The sequence below is a fragment of the Xenia sp. Carnegie-2017 genome, unplaced genomic scaffold (genome assembly GCF_021976095.1).
Source record: "Xenia sp. Carnegie-2017 unplaced genomic scaffold, XeniaSp_v1 HiC_scaffold_3, whole genome shotgun sequence".
Classification (NCBI taxonomy): domain Eukaryota; kingdom Metazoa; phylum Cnidaria; class Anthozoa; order Malacalcyonacea; family Xeniidae; genus Xenia; species Xenia sp. Carnegie-2017.
Window position 1 is genome coordinate 3,331,357 of NW_025813493.1, and position 9,679 is coordinate 3,341,035.

The 9,679-nt window shown below is 32.9% G+C and overlaps 1 long non-coding RNA gene across 1 annotated transcript in view; it reads left to right on the plus strand.

The window, feature by feature from the left end:
* The window catches only part of LOC124454563, a 6,912-nt gene extending 3,041 nt beyond the window's left edge, over nt 1–3,871 (plus strand). The window contains exons 2-5 of the long non-coding RNA XR_006951516.1: nt 1,528–1,529; nt 2,675–2,684; nt 2,978–2,988; nt 3,862–3,871. This is a non-coding gene — a long non-coding RNA (uncharacterized LOC124454563). The remainder of the gene's footprint in view (nt 1–1,527; nt 1,530–2,674; nt 2,685–2,977; nt 2,989–3,861) is intronic.
* The last annotated feature ends 5,808 nt before the right edge of the window (nt 3,872–9,679 follow it).

Here is a 9,679-nt window from a genome sequence, read left to right on the forward strand (position 1 = left end):
ACGGTTACGAAACGAAAGGTGTTGATGACATTATAAAGCATTTTAATTTACCTGAGTCAAGCCAGATGTGCGCGTTTGCAACTTGAAAGTATAGCGAAAGGTAAAAGAAATACTTTGGGCAGACTTATTTACATATACAACGCGCATTATACAGTGGTTAAAATTAAATTCCAATCAAACTTTAATTAAGCTAAGAGAAGCACAAATTGCAAAATATCGAGAAAATGAATGACGAACAATTAAAATGATTTGATCAAATTAAATATTACTGTTCTAACGCTAAAGTTACTTCCCTCAACTGCACAGCTTTCAATTTGTAGGCTTGTAGCTTGCAACTACTTAATTCTATGAATTCCGTGCTCTAGAGAGACAATCCAAGAGTCGTAATTCTTCAATGATAAAAAATTCCTGCACTGAAAGCATCCTTTAAAAGTATGATCACAAATAAATACTTTAAGTCTTCATAAAGAGTAGAAAATTACACTAACATTGATTACAAAATTAAAGGCAAAAATTTGCTATCATGTCTACCCTGCAGCAATTTATCAATTAATCAGAGCTAAGGGGCGCAAGTCTTATTAAAATATTTACGAGCCATAAAAGAAATCGCGCTCAGTGTTTAATGGCTTATTGGGCTAAGTCAAGCGGAGTCGTGATATCAATTTGGGTATAATTCGCGTGACTTGTACTGTTGCATAAAGCCAAAACGAAAGAAGTTTGATTATTTAATGTGAACAGTATCCGTTACAGCATTCACTGTAATACAAATATCACGCTGTTCAATTCACTGCAGCAATATATTTTAACAGGTAATAAATAAGTGCAAGCAAGGAGACAAGATCATCAAAGGATCTAATATGCACTCCAGAGGTACAAAAACATACCTTGAAAACGTGTCAAACACACTTTACACTTTGCGAAAATCTTGAACCTCAATAATCACAAGCAGTGCGGGGTAACCACAATACACAAGCGCAGTTTGACAAATGAAAACTGGACGTTGCGAGCTTTAAGTAACTATCCACAACCGTTTGGAAATCGTGACGTCCACTAGTTTGTTTTTATAGGCTTTAAGCATACACGTAGAGTTTTTACTAGCAATCAACCGGCCGTTATATGACCCATGGGGTCATAATAACCCACACACTCTATTTCAATGGTAATACGCACAACGTGATTGCTCGATCCTCTAAAGCCCCTTAAATTTGCTAAAGAATAAATTGTCTCATTGGTATACGATGTGTAGATGTAAATGAAACCTGACATGGTGACCAGCGCCGTTAATAGTATCCATATTAATGGTGCATAATATGAGCGTGTGAGTATGCAACATTAGCATAAGAAAACACCACCATATATGCTAATTAACGATCTGAATGTATACAATTAAAATTTCAGGGGAAATTTAAGACGGGTGTTATTCCGTTGTCTGACGTACTTATGATGTTTGCATTTAAAAAATGCAAACCTCACCTGTCATGAAACGCCATTTTTGGGCAATGTAGATTAGCGTAACTTTGCGCAAAGCTGTATCCGGTTGGACATGAAGGTCCCAATTTGCGCATGCGCACTTATTAGCAATCTTCTTAGAAAAAATTAAAAACTAGTAAATAGTTATTAAAATGTGAACTAAGAGTAAATAAAATATAAATTAAAACGAATTTGCAGAAAGATTGGAAAGATAGCCACGTACATTGATGTTATTGGCAACAGTTGAAGAAATATGTTTTGTAGAGAAGAGACGGGAATAACTTTGCTAACACATAATAATTTAAGAGTAGTCATATGACTGTTCTATCCTAAAGCTTCAAGTTCAATTTAAAGAATTCTGGTGGTTGTAAAACAGTAAGTTTAAAAGGTGCCAGTGGTTGATTTACCAAGTGTATATAAGACACGAATTTTTTTATTTAAAATATCTCTTCAAACTATAAAATGGACTTTCTTTTCTAACTTAGTGTCCGCATAATTATTTTTGAACTGTGGATTTCTGTGGCATGTAAATCAAAGAATTTATGTTCAATCGTTTCCTAATTAAAATAATTCAATGTATTAAAATAATTCTTTCATTTATTCTTGACAAAACAATTTAATTGCTTTTCAGCTATTAGGCATAAGTTCAATTTTTTACAATAGAAAATAGATAAGGCAAAAGCAGGTTTTAACATATTTCTCAGCAAAAATGCGTAATTCAGCCAGTGGCGAATCCAGAGTACGTGAAAATAAATTACCGCTGCGGATTTTCGCGTATATTTACATTTCTAAACACCTTAGAGGCTAATCCATTCGTAAAATTATATTCTTTACCAATAGTGTTTTTCTGAATGTAATTTGAATTTAAAATTGAGGATCAATAATTTATTTTGACGTACATTGCATCCGCCACTGAATTCAGCAGCTACGAAAACGAAAAGTAAAAACATAAATCTACAAGCGTAATCAAATCTTAGCTGCATTTCTAAACTTTAAGTGTCTAATTGGAAGAAGATCAAATCAAAACATTGCTCATTAGATAATTTTTAGTTGTACTTCCAAATTTAAAGGGTCAAATGGCATAATTGATGTCATTGCTTATAAGCAAGAAATTTATGATATATGCCTGACAATAACATACAAGCCCTATGTAGAAAGTAGGAAAGAAGATTGCAAGTTAATGTATAAGTTTCATGTACACAAGATCCCATATAGTACTCCACAACTCTTTCAAGTGTGAATTTCCCTGCCAGATATAAACTCCTTAATGTTGAGATCAACTGACGTAAAGAAAATTTTACACAGCGATAATTGATGACAAACAAAGCCAAATACATTAGCAAAAAAATGAATTTACACCAGCTTTTTATCATTATCATAAAGTGGTCCGATTTCAGACATACTAAGATTGAAAATTAAAATATTGTCTGTCAACGCAATTTCTATGAGCGGGAACGAAGAAAGCTAAGCAACTTATAGCTAACTACATGAACATGGCGTCCAAAAGCCTGCCTTCATGTAAGAGTGTTCAACACGTTAAAACCCTCCGCTAAAAAAATAACCTCAGAAAAATGTCAATTGCCTTGAAAAGCTGCCTCAAATAAAGATTTGTTGCCAAAAACCAAATCGTGACACCTTTGCAGTCACACGAGGGAAATGAATGTAGCTACATATTTATCGTGTTTATCATGAGACAATATTTATTTCTGTTGAAATGAAGTTCACGAGTAAAATGTTCATGTCAACACGTTTTTTGAAATAAAGAAAAAATCAACGATTGCTTTGTTTCTTAGTGTTGAGACATATATAAGAACAGCTATAGCTTTTTATAAAAATTCTTGCGGCCATTATTTGCAATAGTAATTACCCGATAATTAAAGAGGAATTGATAACTCTGTTTAATTATGATATCAATATGTTGCTAGTTCTTACAATTTTACTGGTGATATAAGTTCTGAAAATTAGTATGTAGCTATATAATCATTATCCCTCCCTCCCAGAATAAAGCCATTTTCTATAACTAAATACAGCTGGGGGCGTATGGCTAAAAAAATTTATAAACAATACCAATCAAAAACATATGGAATTATATTCAGCTGCTCGTGAAAGACGTGTCTCTATGAAAATAAATTTGCCTCCCAGAAGTTATTTTTGCCTTTATCACGCGCTTATTGTGGAATTTACCTACAAATAAGCATGTAGCTACTGATTTTTAATAATTTATTGCTTGGTAATTGTATATAGCAACAGTAAAAAGACATAGGTCTTATTTGTATACGTTTTTGACAGGAGTTATGATAAGAAATTTTTGTAATAAATATGTTGGTTTACTATAGAGCCTCTTCTCAAATTTGAAGAGAACAGTTTTATATGAGCGTTATATAACCAAAGAACACTGCTTGAGGGTCAGTTGGAAGCGTTTCAAGACGTCCAATTTCACCTGCGTATGTGGACCATGTGTTTATGTTTATGAAAAAAACCTAGTCAACAACTGTTTATTTTATAAAATTTATGGTATGGTATTTTAATAAGCCAACGTCTTACCAGAACATTCGCATATGAAAAGCGGAATCACATTTTTAAGTCAATCAACATTCATCGATATAAAATTGCAACCTTTACATACACCCCCGCCCATCCTACTGCAAAGCTTAAAATGTGAACATTAATATTGCGGGAATGACATTAACAAGAATAACCATTTTCCGCTTCTGGCTATGTTTTCGAGATCACCATTTAACAATACTTGCAAGAACCGCCCATTTGAAAAATATTGGGAGGTGGGAGGCAATTAATCACGTTTTTAAAAATACAATTCAAATTCTTTGCTTTGCAAAATGTGAACCATAGAGTAAGTTTATTTTGCTGATATGAAGAAAGAAATGTCTCTTTTCTGTATTGTATACACGATCACTTTGACAAAATAAAGCGTAATGTATCTAAGGCAGGGCTCCAAGAAAAGAAGTAATGTGACACGTATATGAATTATTTGCTTGTAAGAGTACGAGTGCTCATTCACTTTGGGTCGTTTTTTATAAGAATATTTTGTCGATAATCAACAAAAACGTTCACATTCCACTGGACGTAGACACGAGACATGAAATTAAATCACATACCTTCGGTTTTAGTAAACAAAGCTTGTGTAAATTTTAATAAGCTGCTGCCACGAGCTGTAGCTAAATTACTTTTAAAGCATTATCATATTACCCGAATGAATTGCGTTTCCCATTTTAAAATAATTTTCTACAAGTATTTAAAAGGTGTCAATGGTCATGTCTACTTGAAATTTTTTCCATGGGATTTCAAATCTTAATGTGAAACAGCTGAAGATAATGTTATGTAATCTATACAAGAATGTAGTAAGTAAGACACTGTTCAGAAAAATTGATACCTATTGATGCAAACAAATGTGATATCTATAACCTAAGCTTCAATCAAAATTGTATTGCGACATTACTGTAAATTTATTAGTATTTTCAATGTTACGATAACTAATGAATTGTTTCGCCCACGTGCATTAAAACGTAAAATTTTCAATATGAACATAATAGCCCAACATAAGACTTTTAAAAAGCCATCACAATAATAAAATAGAGAAAGATTTATTAATAACGTTTCGTCTTTAACTTAAGACATCTTCAGATTATTTGAGATAAATTATATACATGAGGTTTTATAATTTATCTCAAATAATCTGAAGATGTCTTAAAGACGAAACGTTATTAATAAATCTTTCTCTATTTATTATTATGATAACTTTAAAGTCTTATGTTGAATATTTCATATTGAAAATTCGCTTTCCGCCTGGCAAATCTCTGCCACGATTTAAAAAAAAACGTAAATTCTGAGTCGCAAAACAGTACATTCTGAGACTAAGCATGCTATTAAATTTCCATGAAACTTGAGAGACTTTCAGCATAAGACCCATTAAGCTTAAATGTTGAATAGACACTGCGAAGCGATCGATGAAATTCGCAGATGACAGATGTTTTCCTTAAAATGAAAAATTTACAAACTGCAGATTTTATATCATATGATAATTTTCATTTTCATCTTCGGCAAAGCTTCATCACTTGACCCGCAAACAAAAGTCGCAAAAGTACAGCGAATGAATAACTGACTTCGGTGATAAGTCAATGTTTTTTCAGGTAACGTTGAAGGTTTCATAGTTCAGTTCCATAATAGGAGAGCAATTTCAGCGTCAATTTTGCCGCACCTTAAGAAGAATGTGGGCGATGCAGGTAGAAGCTGTTTTTTCATTAAAAACAGGGTTTGATCCAAACCAAGATAAACACTTTAAAGAATTCATGACGTCATTCATAATAATTTTTCATACAAGTGCAATGTGTCAATTTGAGGCCTAGCGATACTTGTATAACAATTTAACATTAGAAAAGGGAATCATCCATTTCATCACATAATTTGGTATTTCGAGAAGATTTTGTACACAGTAATGACGATACGATTATTTGTATAGTTTCATGTCATGAAAAAAATGTTTCCAGAATTCCCAAAAAATAAAGACTGTAGGCAAAAATAATTACTCTGTTGGACAGAAAACCAACAAATTATAATTGAAAAACATCATGCATCTAGCAGACTTGGGAGTTCATCATTTCCTGTGACTGAACCATCAATGAAATATTATCTTTCATGGAAAAGTCATTGGAATAGTCATTGAAAAATCATAGGAACGTGTAAATAGTCTCGATCTCGTTCAAATTCAGGAGTTAATGGACACAGTTATGGTGAAAATGGGGCTTTGTATGAATATCAAAACTTTTCGCAGTTTTAGATAAAAATAGAATGTGCTGACAAATTACCAAAGCATTCGGCGTTTTTATAAACTACGCAGCTATGTAATATGTTTTGTTGTTGCTAACAGATGTGTTTACACAGACCGTTTGATATTCAAATTTGTTACAATGTCTTGAAAAATGCGTGGACATTATGGCTATACAATCATCGATGTAGCCAGCTATAAAAACCTTCTTAATCTCTGTATAGAATATAACAATCGAAATATTTTGTTCATGAGTCAAATAATTTACATAAGTTTTGTTTGTGCACTAAAGAGTTTCTATATTCAAACAAAATGATAAAAATTCAACTATATTCAAATTATTTTGATGAAAAGAAAACTATTGACACTTAATTTGTACTTAAATGAAAACTATTGACGATTAATTTGTATGAGAAAAATTGAAAAATTTGTATGAGAATAATACGGTTTCAAGCGCCGTTTACTTATAAATCAAAATCTTCTTTGACGCTTCGTCAGGCTCGTTTATTGAAAATGTCTTATTTATAATCGCGACTTGTGCCAAATGTTCAAAGCCTTCATCGCACTAAAAGACATCTCAAAAACAACGTGAAAATAAAATGGCATTTAAAAAATTGCAGGAAATCAAAAGTTATAGAATAAACGCACCCCAGCAGGGTAAGAAATTGACCGTCATCGACTGAGTGAAACAGCTGTTTTCCAAATCTTTATTTTTTTAAAAAAAATTACACCCAGAATCTTTTCACATGCAAATAGAACATGGATTTGAAACGGGCAGCTTTTTCTTGGATTTACCACGACAATTAGAAAGCACAATTGTTAATTTTTAGCTAATTGCTAACACTATATGATGCGACCAGGAATGGAGTTTAAACGAATTAAACGTGATGTAGCAAGGTGCAGTTAGAACTCTCAAAAAAAAAAACATTCAAAACATAGGCAACTTTTAATACTTTTCAAATTTTCATCAACATAAACGTAGCTATAATCACATATATTGCTGCCGTATGAATGTCGTAATTGTTGTACGCATATAAATTGCATACAAACTTTATATCATTATTATTCACTAGTATTGAACTCGCGCTCGATTTGAAACACAAATATATATAACTTTTATGAGGAGAGAAAGCATTTAAATGAATCAATTGTATATATATATTTATATAGCTATGACACATGCGCAGCATGGCAAGATTGATCTATATTTTCATCGGGCTATTACACAGACTACGCCCATAAATCAGTCAATATTATTTTAAAAGGATATAGCAATGTTGCAATTTGAATATTAGTAGTTCATTAGGCGACTTCGATAGATGTAACTTTAACGCATTGAATTAGCTGCACGCTTCATTATCACGCTTCATTGAAGCAGAGTTTAAAAAGGCAATTAAAAGTAAATTTAGTGGAGTCGAGTACAAACTCTATGATATTGAGAATTTTAGTAAGAGATGAAACGAAAGAAATTAAGAGGATTGGCTTATAGATAAACTGTAAGAAATGTTGGGTTGCACCCCATACTGTGGTTGATGCTCCAATAGCACTATTTTAAGTAAGACAAAGAGTCAAAAATGCTGTTTCAACGGGATACTTTGCTGTTCACATTTAGCTCAGTTGTATTCATTTTACAAAGGCAGGTACTATGTTATCATTCAATTTGTCAAAATAAACCACTCAAGTAATCATACCCCGACATCAATAAATCTAAAACGCCCATCAAAAAGTACTGCAGAGTCCTTTCGCAGTACAAACATGCGATTGGACTAAAAGTTCTTAAAAATTACACGCAAAATACTTGGAATAAACGAACAGTTGTCGTTTGTGAGAGATTGCTACCAACCGAGCAGAGACGTTCAAGGTATAATGATTACAAGGGCACGAATTAAACACTTATGATTTGAAATGATATAAATTTTGTATGGATGGAGTTATGTCGTTATGTTCGATTATATCTCAGCATTGTTTTTCCGTGATTAGTCGTTGTACTAAATTCATGTATAAGATCATTAGAAGTTGTATTAAATTAGGTTGTACATTCCGCATAATAACTATAGAAATGAATATATCAGCGCTCGTAAAACCGCAGAAATTTTACTGAGTCACAAATCGTGCCACAATTTTTTGGGGCCGAAATCGTGACACACGTCTTTCTAATTAGCGCAAAAGATTTTTAAAACGAACTATTTGATAAGTCGATACTGTCCCTTGTCCAATTTTACATTCTAACAACCGTTAAAGTTTTCATACGCGTTAATTATAACCCTTAAAACTGCATTGTTGAATCATCTTGGCTATAATTGTGGTGTAAATCTTACCAAGATAATTTCGCTATTTCTCTTACAGATGTATTTTCTTGAATACATTAAATTAACTCAGATTTTGTATAAAGACATACCTGTTTGATGTGATGGCTTGTTCAGCATTCGGGATGTTTGTAGCAATGCTGTTCCCCCTTTGAATACAACGAAACCGTTGTGGAACGCGTATAAATAACAGACAACAGCAATAATAGCAACAATCGTTTTCAATGTGCGCAGCATAGATGATTATGAAGGCAAGAAAGAGACAATGGCTGCAATGCACGGCCCCCAAGAGTGGTTTATAGAAAAATTATTATGTGAAGGAATTTAAACTTTGAATGAAGACTGTAAAGATTGCGTACCAATCATCTGTCATGTTTGCGACCGCCAAACAACAGAAAATATGCAAAATTCCCGCAACTTAAGAAAAATTAACGCCGACTTACTTTACTCGAATACCAAACAACGAAATGCAATAAAAATTTTCGAGATGCACAATCCTTCGAACAATCCCTCACGCAATCAGTTATATACAATCGCTAATACAATCTATAATAAGCGGGACACTCATGCGGTGCACTGAAGAAGGGGTTACAAATATTCTTTTTAAAGCAGGTAGATTAAAGCGCTTGTGACCGTTAACCGCAAATTTCATTTAGCAAGATAAATAGTTATTAAAACTTGCGCGCATGGCTAATCTTAGGGTTCAATGTGCAAACTGAAGTCAGGAAATACGAAATTTGTACTTATGTACAAGATCAAAAGATTTGCAAGTAGAGTAACGTTTTCTTTTATTTCAGCAATGGAGTGAAGGACTCCATTAATATTGTTTCGATTCCCACTCGCCCCATTAGTAAATCTGGTAAAAAAGTTAACGAAGCCGAATTGTTATGATAGCTATCCACTTTAAAAACTATTCATGGCATGACTGTTGCTCGCTAACTTGCTAGCACAACAAAGCATGTTTGATAAAATCCACAAAACCTTGCAAGTGACATGGCCTACAGTACATAATTTTTAAACTGTTCTATTTTTCCATCTTTACTTGATAAACTAGCGACGTACAAAAATCGTGATGAACTAATATATAATAAATTCAAACAGCAAATACGTGAAATCGATA